The sequence below is a fragment of the Pinus tabuliformis genome, chromosome 1_1, assembly GCF_031772625.1.
Source record: "Pinus tabuliformis cultivar Carrire ecotype Pingquan chromosome 1_1, CPIR1, whole genome shotgun sequence".
NCBI classification, from domain to species: Eukaryota; Viridiplantae; Streptophyta; class Pinopsida; order Pinales; family Pinaceae; genus Pinus; species Pinus tabuliformis.
This window is the reverse complement of record NC_142297.1, coordinates 947,791,726-947,808,444: the sequence shown is the minus strand read 5'-3', so window position 1 is coordinate 947,808,444 and position 16,719 is coordinate 947,791,726. Positions and strand designations below refer to the sequence as shown.

General features: G+C 38.5%; 1 protein-coding gene and 1 pseudogene across 1 annotated transcript in view; both read right to left on the bottom strand.

The window, feature by feature from the left end:
* LOC149217621 (uncharacterized) overlaps positions 1 to 16,719 on the bottom strand; it is a 221,477-nt gene that overhangs the window by 9,775 nt on the left and 194,983 nt on the right. The gene's annotated exons all lie outside the window — the stretch shown is intronic.
* Positions 3,933 to 6,155, bottom strand: LOC149217624 (uncharacterized; annotated as a pseudogene).

Genomic DNA, 16,719 nt, shown 5'->3' with positions numbered 1-16,719 from the left:
AAACATTTATAGTTTTATAATTTATTTTCATTGTGCATTGTTAGTAAGCTAGTAGACTAGTAGTTAACTTACATGTATGATGTATGATTATAATTTATATGATAATGATATCAATGATCATACTTTTCATTTTAAATTTGTTTTAGTTATATGATTCATGGATTTATATTTTATATTTATAAGTTTTTAAGACCCTGACGTCCCCCATGTTTCGTAAAAATTGGTGGGGAGCTTTTGCATAAGCCGCTCCTGCGTATCCCCGCTCCCTCGCCTCCTCGTCCCGAAAACTTGGTGGAACATTGCTCTAAACCCCAAGCGTGGGTAAAGCGAGATTTCTTGGTTCTGAAAATTTGGTGGAGGTGATACTCAAACATAGGTAATGAAGTCTGTATCAAAGCATCTCCTGAATTTGAGAATAGGGTGGATGGACTGCTAAGACCATGAACAACAAAAAAAATTGCAAACAATTGTTGGGTATGTGCTATATTCTTTGTACGTCTAGCCCCATGCTAGTCATCGCACTGAACATAGTGGGGGTGTCACAGGATAGGCAGAGACCCCGGGCATATGAAGGCCCAAAGGGCTCCATGCAGCGCCACAAAGGGCCTATTGAGAGAAACATTATCTAAGGCTTTTATCAAGTGGTTTTTTTCAAAATGGCTTTTGCCTTAAGCAGTTTCATGGCACACAATTTTGAAGTCCATGGTAATGTAATTTCAGTTAAGGTACTACAATTGTATTCTAATCCAAGGTTAATAGATTGGGGGGATATACATATTGTATTATAACATTGTAAATATAGAATATACTGAAAAACCTTTTTGGTTTTCTCGTTTGGATTTCTCAGGTAAAATCTCTATGTTAATTGGGAGTGTGTGTGTCATTACATCTTTTCTATTTTTATCAAGAATTTGTTTGCAGAAATTATTCGTACAGAATGAAACTTACATTTGGTATCAAAACAGCGTGGCTTCAAGGAGACACCTTTTTTGCTACGGGCATTGACTCAAGCCTATGGAAGACCTTGTTACAATGGGAGATTTGCAGTATCAATTGCTATGGTGAAAGGAAATGGCGAGTAGTTCAAAGATGGAGATCAAAAAATTCAATGGGAAAAGTTTTGAATTGTGAAAGCTCAAATGGGAGTTCTTTTAGTGGACAACGATCAGTTAATCGCTATCAACATGGGTATTGCATTGACCTAGGTGTCGACGGAAGACTGGACCAACTTGGATTGGAAGGCAAAGAGCACAATACAATTGTATCGCTCAGATTTAGTAGTATTGAATGTTTCAGGTGAAGATACAGCGAAGGCATTGTGGAACAAGTTAGGGGCTTTGTATCAGTCTAAATCCTTGGTAAACAAAATGTTCCTACAAAAGAAGTTATATAACTTGAGAATGAAGGATGGGAAATTGGCAACAAGGCATATGAATGCCTTCAATAATGTGGTAACTCAACTATTATCTGCTAATATTAAGATTTCAATGACAATAAGTCAATCAGTTTGTTGTGTTCTCCACCAGACTAGTGGGATAATTTGGTTGTGGCATTGATCCAAATGCTTTGTGACATTAACATATCCAAGACCTCCCTGGCAGCCATTATGAGCCCATGCAAATCAATTTTGGGACAACTCAAAATGGAAAACGGCTTCACCAATTTCATCCAAAGTACCATCAAGGTAAAATGGGGATGCCCCCTTCCACTGACCCTCATTGAGATCTATATTGATGAGCATATCGTGGAGGGGGATGGATGTCTTCTACAATAGGTGTTGGTTTCGCTCCTCCTTTCTATCAATGACTTGATCTTTTTGGCTTCCACCCCTGAGGGCTTCCAGAGACAAATCGATGCATTTTCTAGCTTTTGTGAGATTTGACAGTTAACAACCAACTTGGCTAAACCAAGGCTTTTGTCTTTAATGCATCAAAGAGATCTCTTACAAACTTACATTTCTACCATCAAGTTGTTGAGACCAAGATCACCACAACTTACACCTACCTAGAGGTACAGTTCACAGGGCCTCATTTTGGTTTGCAACAAGCCCTCCAACCTCAACCCAATAAAGGATTAGGTTCCTTGGCCTTCACTGAGAGACAGTGTTTACACAGTGAATTTCAAGACATATCATCCAAACTTCACCTCATGGAGGCAATTATTAGACCCACAATTATTTATGGCTCCAAAGTTTGGGGGTCAAGCTTATTGAAGATAGATTGGGCTAGTATGGAGAGAGTACAGGCCTTGGTTGTCAGACACATTATCTATTATATGTGGACAGTTCCACATCCCATTATACAAGCAAAGTTCGATGTCCACCAATTTCGCCTCAGCGTCCTTTTCTATTTGATTTATTTCATTCATAAGGTCAAATATTTTAGAGACACTGCCACCGAGAGGGAAAGGTACCCCTATCTTGCCCCTTAGAGGTTCTCACTTCAATCCCCCCCACTAAGGATGTCCTCGAGATTGGTTCTCAGAGGCATCTTGGTGTAGCAACAAAATCTTTAGCTTGTTGAATTTTAAAATGTAAAACACATGATTTACTGTAAATAATACTTTTATTAATAAGATGAATTAACAAGGATGCTTGAATGTTACAATGAGGGCCCACTTACATACCTAGGCAAGTGACCCTTCATAAATGTTCATGTCCTCAGAAACATGCCTCTTCATTAAATAATCATTAATTAACTATAATAATGATTACTATTTATTCATTTACATTTATTTTATTTTATTTTAGATAAATTATATTCATAACATTGCCCCGCTCTTCAAAAAGCTTTGTCCTAAAAGCTTAATCACTAACAATTTCTTCCTTGTCCATGTCATTTCAGCATGTGTAAGCCATCAGCAGTGTTGTCTTGGAATTAGATTTTATCCATTTCACCTCGGATATACATATAGATATATTATTTTTATTTTATTTTATTTATTATATATATAAATTAATTAGTTATTTTTTAACAAACTAACCTTATAATATTATTATAAAGTAACTTTAATAACCTTTATAAAGAAACTTTATTATTAAAATTCTTCCTTTTATTTATTTTTATGATTAATAGTCACCATAAAGATTCATATGGTTGTGTCCCTCATGACAGATGCATTCCACATACGATATGGTCGTGACAAATGTGTTCAGCATGGTGAGACTATTCTATATGGAATAATCTTGAGATTACAGTATGGTCGTGATAAATGTGTTCAACGTGGTTTGACTACTCCATATAAAATAATTTTGAGGCTAGACAGGTTTCAGAAGAGGGATTTTTCCCAGTGTCGTCATCAATACAGTAATCAAATACAATGCCCTTACTGTAACTAATATTTTTATTAATAAGATGAATGAACAAGGGTGCCTGAATGTTACAATGAGGGTCTGCTTATATACATAGCCAGGTGCCCCTTCATAAATGGTCATGTCCTTAGAGATATGCCTCTTTATTAACTAATCATTAATTAACTATAATTATGATTACTATTTATTCATTTATATTTATTTTATTTTCTACAAATTTATTCATAACATTACCCCGCTCTTCAAAAAGCTTTGTCCTCAAAGCTTAATCGCTAACAATTTCTTCCTTGCCCACGTGATTTCAGCATGTGTAAGTCATCGGTAGTATTGTCTTGGAATTACAAACTTTATAAAATTATTATAAAGTAACTTTATAAGTTTATAAAGTAACTTTAATAACTTTATAAAGCAACTTTATTATTTAAAATTCTTCCTTTTATTTATTTTTATGATTAATAAGAACCATAAAGATTCGTACAATTATGTCCCTCGTGACAGATGTGTTCCACGTATGATATTGACATGAAAAATGTATTCAATGTGCTTAAAGCGTTCCATATGGAATATCCTTGCGGGTACAGTATGGTCGTGACTCGTGATAAATATGTTCAACATGATTTGACTACTCCAAACGGAATAATTTTGACGTTGGACAAGATTCAGAAGAGGGATTGTTCCCTATGTCGTGGTTAGTCCAGCGATCAAATCCAACGCCCTTAATTTGTGCACCTCTTTTCAATAGACCATCCCCATTTCTTCTGGAGGGATCTTTCGATTCCTCTGTATCTTCATCACATTCTGGAACAGAGACCCAATCTGTCGTGCCAGTTACATATCGACTTTTCTTGCCAAATTTCAGAAGCCTCTTTAACCCTTTTGGGGATGAGAAACCAAAATAGGATTTTGTGCCAATCCCCATTTTTTGTGGCTTTCATCTGCATCAGTGTCAAATGCCATCATCTGAGAAACAGACTACTTTGAATGTGACTTTGATGATGTCAAGTTCCCAAGTTCATAGTTTAGGACCATGGCCCCAGATGGGCTAAAATGAATTGAAGTGGTATCCACCAAAGTGGGTCGCTCAGACAACAATGCATCTGCCATAGATGCTTCAACATGCTCCTCCTTGGTGATAATCTCAGCAATCGAATCTATTTTTCAACTTTGACCTCTATTTCTAGCATAGGGAGATGATGCCCTTATGGTTGGAGAGACGTTACCACTGTTTACTTCTGAAACAATTTGATTGTTTTTATCAACATCACAGATATGATTACTAGAAAGACAACCTTTGGATGAATCTATTACTTCATTCGAAGTCAGTACGGTTTGTGTGTTGTTCTGAGATGTATCTAAATCACCACAAGCATCCAAAGCTTTTGTTGTGCCACTTACTAGTTGTTGAAGTTCATTTTCTTCTGCAACTCATTCAAAGACATTTGATGGTTCTAAGCCTCTCAATTCTTCCACTATTTCATCCCTTTTTAGTTCGCTAGCTTGAATTTCATCCTCAACAGTCTTTGAAGTATCATCAAGTGGGGATGCTTTCATCTTGGCAACTCCAGGGCCTATTCCACTGCCTTTGGGAGGAAGGGTTTAGACTCAAGTGGGACAACACTCCTCCTTTTGGTATCATTACTGTAGAAGCCTGGTTTTGATGTCAATACAATTTCCTCAAAGCTAACAGTGGCTGGCAAAGATTTGATCTCACTTAGACCAGACGTGATTTTCTTCGATGCTTGACGACAATTCTTCTTGTCTTCCTTAACATCAGATGACCGAGAAACATAGCGAGAACCACTCTTATCTAAAGGAGAGGGATTGTTGTTACTTTTATTGTGACCACTACCCTTGATTTGCCCACGAGACATAGGTCCATATTTATCAAGGTTTGAGCTTGAATTTGGTCAGCCAAGTAAGGACTTTATGTTCTCTTTCCACAGATCGGTTAAGTTATGAAATGACTGAGTTAAAGAATTTTCAGTTGTTTTGCGCCTGCCTATAGACGCGGAACTGGTGTTTGAAACATTAGGTATAGCATACCTTCGAAATGGTGATGATTAAGGAACAAGACTACGTGCAGTTGTTGGAGATGGACTTTTGGATGAAATCTTCTTACCAACATTTGTTTCTAACAAGTCCTTTGATATGCGTGGAGTTGAAGAAGGGGTCTCACCAGAAACAGATCTGTTGACTGTACTTTTCTGATCATGTTTGTGAAATGTGCTCCCATGCAAATCATTGATATTGTCCTCTTCATTGTCATGGTTTACAACTACATGCAGTTCTTTCCTGTACTTGGCAACCTACTCTTGGAAGATTGCAAATTTTGGGCCTAATGTCGAGCCTACACCAAAGGATCTCGCTTTTCAGATGATTTTGAACTTTTTCCTACCATTTATGCTTTCCTCCATTCAAGGGCATCTTGCATAGCTTTATTAATTTCGTCATGTTTGATGTACCCCACACTACCAACAAAAGTCTCACCACTTGTACCTGCCCCTGAGATTATTCCAATAGCCCACTAGACTCGATAATGAACTTTTTGTTGGGCCCTTCCATTCCCAACATTTTCTTGCTTGGTGGTTTGGTAGGCAGTCATAGGTGCCTGGATAAAACTCACATTTAAAGCGTTGTAAAGATCATCATATTTATCATTTTCAACAGTTTCCTTATTAGTAGACTCATCTTTAGCTTCTTCATCTTCAGTTTTCATATACCCACTTTGATTATCAACCTCATTTATGTCATCCTGAGGAGATCCTAATTCAACATGATCAACATCAATTTCTTGGTTAGAGCATTCTTTCTCATTAGTCTCTTTCGTGTCAATGTCCTCTTCCATTATAGATGTTGAATATGCTTCAAAATGCTTTATTGATTTCAAGTATTTCTTTCATTTCCAATAATAATTCTCGAGTAGTCATATGTTCCCGTAATTTCAAGATCTCCGGCTTAATAGATAGATTGTGCAACAGTTAATGTCCAGAGGACCGAATGGCTCTGATACCACTGAAGCAACAAAATTTTTAGCTTCTTGTATTCTAAAATGTAAAATACACAATGTATTGTAGATAATAATTTTATTAATAAGATGAATGAACAAGGATGCTTGAATGTTACAATGAGGGCCCATTTATATACTTAGGCAAGTGCCCCTTCATAAATGGTGATGTCCTTAGAGACATGCCTCTTCATTCACTAATCATTAATTAACTATAATTATGATTACTATTTATTCATTTATATTTATTTTATTTTATATAAATTATATGCATAACACTCGACTTCTCCAGTTGCTAACTATCTCCCCAAAATGCCTTCCCTTATTTTGATCTTGCCTTGATGTACCAAGCCATCTCTTGCTAACTCAACGGGTATTACATCATACAATTAGAGAGAATATTTATAGATTATACATTCAAGTTACTTAGACCTCACCTCCGATGAGTCTGTTACCCACCACCAGTGGGTGACCCCATAGCAGAAATTTTCTCCTAGATTTGTCTTCAGTCGACAGCCCCTGAGAGCCACCAATGTAGCGGATGTTGTCCCAATTACCACTGCTCCCTGAGCTAGTCATATGTCCCCTTTCCCATCTGTCCGGATCAAATGTTTGAAATGGGCCATCTGTTAAAATTGGCAACCAGGGCAAAACTTCATGTGGGTCATCTTATTCATGGTTGATACTATTTTTATTAGATTCCTCTCGTCGAGAGGTGTAGGATTGATATAAAGATCATCCAATTCTGATAAGTATTCATGGAGATATGAATTTATTTTGATTATGGAATTATTATCAAGCCGACCTACAACTCATGTAGGCTCAGAAGCCCAACAATCGCATCTATTCAACCACCAACGTTGTGTATAAATATAGGACTTTTCCTCATTTAGACTCACTCATCTCATCACATCTCTCTCTCTACTGCGCAGAAAAAATTCTCTTCTCTATTGCGCAAAAAAGGGTCTCTCTCTCACACATGTGAAGCTGGAAGCTGTTGAACCTGAAGCTGCAACTGCAGATCCAGAGTTTGACCAGCGTTGACCATCAGATCTCCTCCTTAGAACTGCGTTGTAGGTTCATCTGAATCTCCTCTGAAAGCCACAACTTTTGGTGGTGGAATCAAGTCAATCCGACGGACGGTTTGCAAGATATCGACTGCCCTAGTTTGAAGGAAGTTGCTGAAACTGACGCTACAACTGCATAAGTAAAGTTTGACCTGCGTGGACTAGAAGATCTCCTCATCTGAATTGCGTTATAGGTTCATCTGAATCTCCTCTGAAAGCCGCAACTTTTGGTGGTGGAATCAAGTCAATCCGACGGATGGTTTACAAGATATCGACTGCCCTAGTTTGAAGGAAGCTGCTGAAACTGAAGCTGCAACTACAGAAGTAAAGTTTGACCTGCGTGGACTAGAAGATCTCCTCATCTAAACTGCATTGTAGGTTCATCTGAACCTCCTCTGGAAGCCGCAACTTTTGGTGGTGGAATCATGCCAATCCGACGGTCGGTTTGTGAGATATCGTCTGCCCTAGTTTGATGATGACGCCGCTCATGCTGATGTTGTTGATCTAGGGTTTGCTACTGCTGATATAAATCAGATTTATTGTACTATTTCTCTCTGCTGAATTATTGAAGATAAAAGAAGATTTGATCAAAGGGTTTCCCCACACATTGTGGGGTTTGTCCCTGGCTAGCCGCCACATCTTGTGTCTCTTGTCTTGGCTTGTTTTCTGTCGATCGTCTAATATTCTATCTGCACTTTACTTTATGTACATGTGATTGCTAATCCGTGGAATATAATAAGAAAAAGAAGTAAACTGCTATAAGCATAGAACATACCATATCTTAACACCATCTAATCCTAAATGTATGATCTTTCATTATGCAATTGGGTCCTTATGCTTATTTTTCTTGGGCACACTTGGTTATGGATTGCTGGGTGACTTGGAAGAAGGAAGGAATTTGACTATAGTATTGTTCCCTAACCTTAACTGGGGATTAATCCTCAACCCTAGTACCGTGGCACCTTCCCTACTAGCTTACAGCTTTAGGATGGGCACTACTTGGAAAACCCTGATTTTGGTGGCATAATCTTGTTTTACTGGTCGACATTTTTCACTCCCCTACGCACATTGCATTCCCTATTTCATCATCTTCCCTCTCTGGGTCCTCATGACCACCGGGTCCACAAGGCTCTGGTACTCCCTCCCCCCTTGTCCACATGTCTAAGTCAGGTCTGGAACGATGCCCCAGAGGTTGATGCAACTAAAAAAAAGAGATAAAAGCATAATATGGCCACATGCAAAAGGAAATGATACCACAAAATGCAAAAGATGGTCAGGACAATAAAATCTAGCACGTGGGAAAAATCCAAAAATGAGCTCTACCCCTTATCATTATGGCCATCACACTGGTTCCTAGGGCCCCTATGAGTGCCCCTTGCATCACTAAGGAACCCATGCATGTCCCAACCCTAGTGGACGATGAACTGCTCACCTTAAGGGGGACCATAAGGGGGTAATCCTTATTACATCATACACTGCATGCTCTCATCCCTTGGAGCCCCGAGCAGATAATAAAAGGAAAATCAATAAAAGCAAAAAGGCAAATGAAAAATGGTGGAAAAACAAAGGTCAAGGTAACTCATATACCATGATTCCTCCCTCCTACATTCATACACCCAAATATGTGCACATCTCTTGCCATTACAACCCTTGAGCGCATGGCATTTTGCCTTGAGACCCTTATGTCCCCATCCACCTCATCATTATCAACATGACACCTACAACTTGAAGGATGTAGCTCGGGCATGTCCTTTCCTTTAAGGGTTGGGAACACTTATAGGGTTGTTTATTAGCCACTCCTACCTAGGGAGGTAACACCATTACATGTCTAAAGGCCCAAATTTAGAAGGGAAACCAACTATGAGTCTCAATTATGCCCTTGATTAACAAGCTTATTCACTCAGTTTCCCTATGACAAGTTCCTTGATGCAATGTCTAGGTAGAAGTCCATTGATATATGACTATGAACTGATTTCAGTGATATGGCAACAACTCTCATGAGATTAGATGTTCAGTTCACAAACGTAGTTGTGAATCGAGATGGGTTGGCCTTAGGAGGCTTGATGTGATTGATGTACTTTATTATGGATGTACTTTGCATCTCAGCTGAACAATTGATGAATATCTAAAAGAAGAAGAAGAATTGAATGTGGGTTTCCCCCCTTGTGGGGTTTTTCCCTGGTCTCCGACCAAATCCTAGTGTCTCTATTTGTGCATGCTTTTCTTCTATCGATCCTTATTGTTTCATTGCATTTTTTTATTCTATTGGTCTTTCGATATAATTGTTAATGATGTTATGATGTTATGGGGTAAATGCAATATGTAAATAATGAAAGTTTGTAAATGCACTTATCTAAAGCAAAGAACAATATAGCCTTAGAAAATTAATTGCATGTTTTGAAAAATCCAACATGTCCTGTTGTTGGCGAACTATGTGTTTCTCTTAGAACCTTCATTTTAAATTTGGATGGGATTAGAGATCTTCTACCTTTATACCATAATATATCATTTTCCCATTCAAAGTTTGGATGTTGATCAATATTTTCGATTATAGAAGAAGAGTATGGATCTTTAGCATATTCAATCCAAATCTCATCTAACCAATCGGGAACTACTATGAATGATGCACATGTTGTTATGTCTTTATCTTTGCGTGAAAGTGTGTCAGCAACTACATTATGCTTCCCTATCTTATGTGACATTTCCATGTCAAATGTGGAGAGTCTCTCCATCTGTTTTTGTTGTTCTGTCGGTAATTTCTCTTGCTGTAACAAAAATAGATGATTGTTGTCATTTGTACGAATCGAGAACTTCCTTCCCAAAAGGTATTGATGCCATTTATTTAATGCATGTACAATGGAAAGCATTTCTTTATGGTAAGTAGACTTCAAGCTTTCTCCTTTGTTGAGCTTTCAACTTTCAAAAGTTATTAGAATTTGGGTGGTTGACATGCATTAATATTACTCAAATTCCGAACACTGAAGCATCACATTCTACCACATAGGGCTTGGGAAAAACTGGGGTTGCTAGTACTGGATTAGGTGACATTAATTCTTTTAATGTCTCAAAACACTTTTCTACCTTGCTATCCCACTGAAAGGCATTTTTCTTTGAAAAGTTTGTCAGGGGTGTAGTGAAGTGCACATAGCTTTTGATAAATCTTCTATAGTATCTTGTTAATCCCAGAAATCCTCTTAATTTCGATATATTTCTTGGTTTTGGCCACTCTTTGATTGCCTTCATTTTATTGGGGTCTACCTTGACGCCTTCCTTGGATATGATGTGACCAAGTTATTTGACTTCCCTTCTACCAAAAGTACACTTGATAATTTTGCATAGAAATGATTCTTTTCTAGTAATGAATGTACTTCCTCCAGGTGCTTGAGGTGCTCCTTCCAGGTTCCGTTATAGATAAGGATATCCTCAAAAATAAACTAATACAAACTTTCACAAGTATGGATGAAAAAACTCATTCGTAGTTACTTGGAATGTAGTTGGGGCACTTGTTAATCTGAATGGCATCACCTTGAATTCATAATGTCCTTCATGAGTTTTGAACACAGTCTTCTCAATATCTTCCAACATTACTCATATATGATAATAACCTGACGTTAAATCTAATTTTGAGAACCACTCTGCACCATGGATTTCATCTAACAACTCATCTAAAAACGAAATGGGAAATTTATTTTTTTTAGTTATTTTGTTCAACCCACTATAATTTATACATAGTGTTACCTGCTATGCCACGCCAAGCAAAATCTAAATACCCCATGGCCTAATGTACAAGGGCACTCACAATATTTTCAGAAGTCCATAAGTCAACAGGCACCTATTGACCTTTTCTCTCTCTTCTACCTCCTTTCTTCTCTCTCAAATTTCGCAACCTTACGGGGAATTGTATTAAATGTCGCTGGTATGACGATCTTTTGTAAAGGTCTTAAGCGACTTAGGACTCAATCGTCGAGTGAGTACATTCTAAACTGTTTTTTTTTTTTTTGGAAATATGGTAGCCATGGTCAGTGTTTTCATCATCAAAGAAATTAGAAAATTTGAAATTATATTCTGCCTCCAAAATCTGCTCATGTCAGCCTTATTTTCTTTAGGTTGGTTGGGCCCCTTAGAGACACCTATTCAACCCCTTGTAAAGACTATTTATATGTGAGGTATTCCTCCTCATTTGGCAATTTGCATCACATATGATTTTGGTTGTTCCAGCGGGTTCTGTGGAAGGAAAGGAGGATGAAAAACAAATGAAACAAAGAAAAGAAGCATGACAACTGTGAGATCATTCTTTGGTTATCTGTTATATTTGATATCTTTCTTTTCTAAAGGTATTGATGAATATTGAACTCTCTCTCTCTCGCATGAGGAAAGATTTATGGATTTTCCCCTTATGGGTTTTGCCCTGGCCTCGAGCATAATCTTTGTGTCTTTTGTTTCATTGTCTCATGGTTACTTTATACTTCTCTTTCATGTTACTGGATTTAAATTTTCTTCTGTATAACTGCTTTATAAAGCTATGTGAAATTTAAATGTTAATTAAGTCATTAGAAGTAGTTACCATGTTGAAAAGAAATATTTCTAGTTTGTGCCCTAGAAATTTTAACATGGTATCAGAGTTGGGAAGATCTAAGAGCAATCTAGAAGTCGAATTTTTGAGAAGCCAAATTTCTATGACCAAGATTCCACGTAAGAAGGAACGAAAATCTTCTGTGCTTCAAAGCTAAGTTGCAGGAAACATGGGCCTAGGGTTTGTTTCCATAGGGAAACGAAACGGGAACGGGGAAACCCGTACCATATGGCCCAAAAACTTGTTTCCGGCCATACTGTTCCATTTCTCAAGCAGGAAACGTGGCTAGTACGGCCGGAAATGAGTTTCAGGGCCGTACAGCGGAGTTTCCTCATGCAAATTGAATTTTTCTTATGTATTTTTTATTATTTGGTTTTCTATTTTTTTATTGGGCGACTAAATTGGCTTCTAAATTTAATCATAATGTTTAAATGTAATAAATTATAATGTATCATGTATGCTTTATGATTGAACATAACATTTCTTAAATGTCCTAAATTCTAATTAATATATATATATATATATATATATATATATATATATATTCGTGTTTCCCCATTTCCAAAATTTGGGAAGGTCGCATTTCATACTCGTGCCTGTTTCCCGTTTCGTGCAACTTAGCTTCAAGGTCAAGTTATCTCTAGAGAAAGAGTCAAATCTCCTTTAAAGTTTGTTCATGAGGTTGAGGGAGCTTATATGCTAAAGCAAGGTCAAGCTCTATGTAATTTGTCTCTCTGGAATAGGTCCTGTGCATTAAAGTGATCAATTCAATCCACAATTGTATCTCTAAAGCATAATCTGAAGTTTGTATATTAGGTGTAAGAGACAAGCCTTATATCTCAGCTCAATCAAGTTTGCAATTGATCTGAATACTATGTTGAAATACTATGATCACAAGAAAGATGATCCAAGCTATGCAGAGCTATCTTAAAGGACGAGATCTCTTTGAGCAAAGGTCTGTGTCACCTCTCCGTGACATTTCATGCGAGTTCTATGAAACAATTCGTCCAAACGTTATCAATTTCGGAGACACATCAAGGGTGACAAAGTCCCATGGAATAGTTAATCTCTATAGAATAATGTTATTTTAGCGTTGAATGCTCATTTATGTAGATAAGATCGTCTGTGATCTTATTAGCAGTTTCTTATTAGAAACTTGTTGTTTCTATTTTCTTAAGTAGAAACTTGTTGTTTCTGTAAATACTTTTGCATTATTTATTGAGCTCCATTACTCATTGTAAATCAATTCAATTCATTCATTCATTATGGTATCAGAGCTCGGGTGTTTTTTCGAAATACTTTTTCATTGTTTGAAAAATTTCGAGCTTCATTTCGAAATCGCTCTCTAGGAGTCCAAAAATTTTTTTAGTCACATTCACCGAGTATTAATCGAGTGGTTATTGTTTTGATCCGACGTTGTTGATCGAGCCGTCAATTCAATATTCCTGGACATGAATTTTTTCATGGTCGTAGAATTGAAGCAGACAATTTCTGCGAGGGAAAACGATTCTTCATTTTTTTTTCGATTTGTTCATTTTTGCATCGTCGGAGACTATGTTATCGATACTGAGACCCAATCCGTGGTACATTAGCAAGGCGGTTGGTTTTTTGTCTGGAGGCCCTAGGGCCGGAATTTCGTATGTGGTATTTCGATATTGCCAAAACCAGAATCGTCTACCGTGGTTTTTCTGGCATCCATCCCAGCAGCAGCAACTGGAAGAAGAGTTTGTGCAGCAGTCCATCCGTTCACCTTGGGGCGTGTAGACAGTCGAGGTGTTCCGAGCCGTTTTGATCAACCTGGCGAAGGGATGCAAGCAACTGGAAGAATCGTAGTGAATTTCAAACACACTATTTTTGCGAAATCGGTCCGAATCTATCAAATACTGGTGTAATTTGCTTACGTTCTGCCCTCGAATTCGTATTTTTGATCATTTCGGCTCCGATTTAGGCATCCAGGATTTTCGAGACAGAACCGTTCTTGGGGTCATCATATCCAGGGCTTCCAAGCAAGCGACTTTCAGGCTAGCCACTTCCATGCAGATCCATTCAGCTAGCATTTAACACAACTCCACACGCTGCAAATCTCTTCATCTCCGTCTTTAAATTCAGTTACTTCCACGCGGGTCCTGCACGCTAGATTTTCTCGTTGCGTCATGTCAAGGGTTTGCAATCTTCCTCCTCTCGACTCAGCTCACCTACCAGGGATTTCACGTTGGATTTCTGCTCGGCTGACTTAGCAACGATTTCACGCTAGTTTGACTTCAGATTTAGCATCACGGCCGATGCAACCATTGTCGTCTATCTCATGCAACAGTGAAGTTTTTGTAATGCTACTAGTTAAATTTTCTCATTTTTTCGACAACCACTTCTTTCCCAAAATATATAGGATTTTGGAACTTTTCGAAGGCATGACAACTGCATAAAGAACTGAAATGATTGCATCCAATGTTGCACGAAGCGCCCCCCCAGTTCCAAGCCGCAAAGCGCGTCCCATACAGAAGCGCCTAGGAATCTTGGCCAGAAGCAGCGCTTCCGAATTCGAAAGCGCCGCTTCGGCATTTTTTGCCGCTTCCTGAAAATTTGGAAGCGCGGTACGGAAGCGTCGCTTCCAGGCCTCCGAAGCACGCTTCGTACGGTGCTTCGGGCCTCGGAAGCGTGGCGCTTAGAAGGAGGAAGCGAACACTTCCTGTACGCTTCCGGAAAGAGTCCGCGCGCAAGGCAAAAGAACATTTTTTTTTAATTTATGTTAACTTAGCATAAAGAGGGTGGGTTAGGGTGAGGTTAGAGTGAGGTTAAGGTGAGGAATGAAGAGAATAAAGCCCCCATTCATTCCTCATTTTCTCACTTTGAGTTTATGAGAGTTGGAGAAGAGAAGAGAGGAGAGGAGAAGAGAAGAGAGGAAAGGAGAGGAGAAGAGAGGAGAGCTTGGAGGAGTGAAGGAGGAGGAGCTTGGAGCAAGAGCTTGGAGGACTTCATCTACAAGAACTAAAGAGGTAAGTTCAAACCCCAAACTCCCTTATTTTTTTGACAATTTTTTTGTATTTTTCTCCTCCCTCTCCTACTCTTTCCCATTGTTTCTACTTGCTCCTTTCCTTACAGGTTGTCCACCACCTATATCCATATTCCAAGATGGTGTTCTTTTGGCTTCTATGTATCATTCCACTCTTGGTTTTAATGATGGCAAAGGGGAATAGGAATAGAAGGGAAGAAACACAAGAGGACAGTGGTCCCAATATGAGTGACCCAATGTATGATGAGGAGGAAGGGTTTGAAGAGGAAGGGGATGAACCTGAAGGGGACACTGAAACACAAGATGGGAAAGCTACACCAACACCCTTATGGAACTATGTGACCAAACTTGATGGGGGAAAGGGTGGTGGATCTTACAAATTTGCGTGCCCTCATGGTTGTCATGGAGGAAAACCATATTGTGGTTCATATACCCGTCTGAGGAAACATCTTTGTGGGGTGCTGGACAGTTATGAAAAAAAGGGTCCTGTGGGGGTACAAATTTGCCCAAACATTTCAACTGAAGAAAGAAGAAAATACATCCAAATAGAGATGGTTGCACAACAAAAAAACAAGAAACAAAAAACTCATTATGAATCAAGTGGAACCTCTAAATTTGGTAGCTGCTCATCTCTTCATGGTACTTCTGCAAGCTCTAGAGGTAGAAGAACAATAGGGGATTTCCTTAATGTTGCTGGGAGGGATGATGTGGATGGAAAGATACTCCGTTTTCTTTGTGCTTGCGGTGTACCATTCAATGTGCTTCGCTCTCCCTATTGGCATGAAATGGTAAAGGCCATCAATGAAGCCCCAAAAGGATCCAAGGCCCCCAACTATGAGAAAGCTAGAACAGTGTTATTACAAAGAGAAAAAGCTAAGGTTCAAAGAGCTTTGACATGTTTTACAAATCAGTTGGTAGATTCTGGGGTATCCATTGTATCAGATGGGTGGACAAATATCAGAAACCAACATTTGATAAATGTTCTTGGTGTTTCTTCTAGTGGTGCAGTATTTATTACATGTCATGACGACTCCTCCATCACTGCATCTGCACAAAACATTGCAGATCTCCTATTGAAATCAATCAAAGATGTTGGTCCGAATAATGTGGTTCAAGTGATCACAGATAATGCAGCAAATTGTAAGGCAGCATGAAAAATTATTGAGCGTACTTATCCACACATCTTTTGGTTTGGGTGCCTGGTTCACACATTGAACCTTTTGATGCATGATATTATGAAGCACAAAGAATGTGGGTGGATTACTGAGCTTTACAGGAGAGGGAAGCAGCTCATTAAATTCATCACAGGGCACAAAAGGGTAAACTACTTCTATGGCACTTACTCCAAGTTGCAGTTGCTTAAAATTGCAAAGACAAGATTTGCTAGTTATTACCTCACCTTTAGGCGGCTAGTGAAGGTGAGACAAGCTTTAACTAATCTGGTGTGTGCTGAAACATGGGATGAAATTAACACTGACATAGATGGTGCTAATGCAGTCAAGGACACTATTCTTGACAGTTACTTTTGGGCATAGGTTAAATATGTTTTCCACTTCACCAAACAAATTTATTACATGATCAAGTTTGCAAATTCAGATCGACCAGTAATTGGGGAGGTGTATGATCAAATGGATAGCATGTTGGGGCAGATTAAAGACAATGTTGAGCCTAGAGACACCACCTTGTACAATTATATACATGCAGAGGTGGAAAACGTATGGGAAATGCTAAATGTTCCATTGCATGCATTAGCAT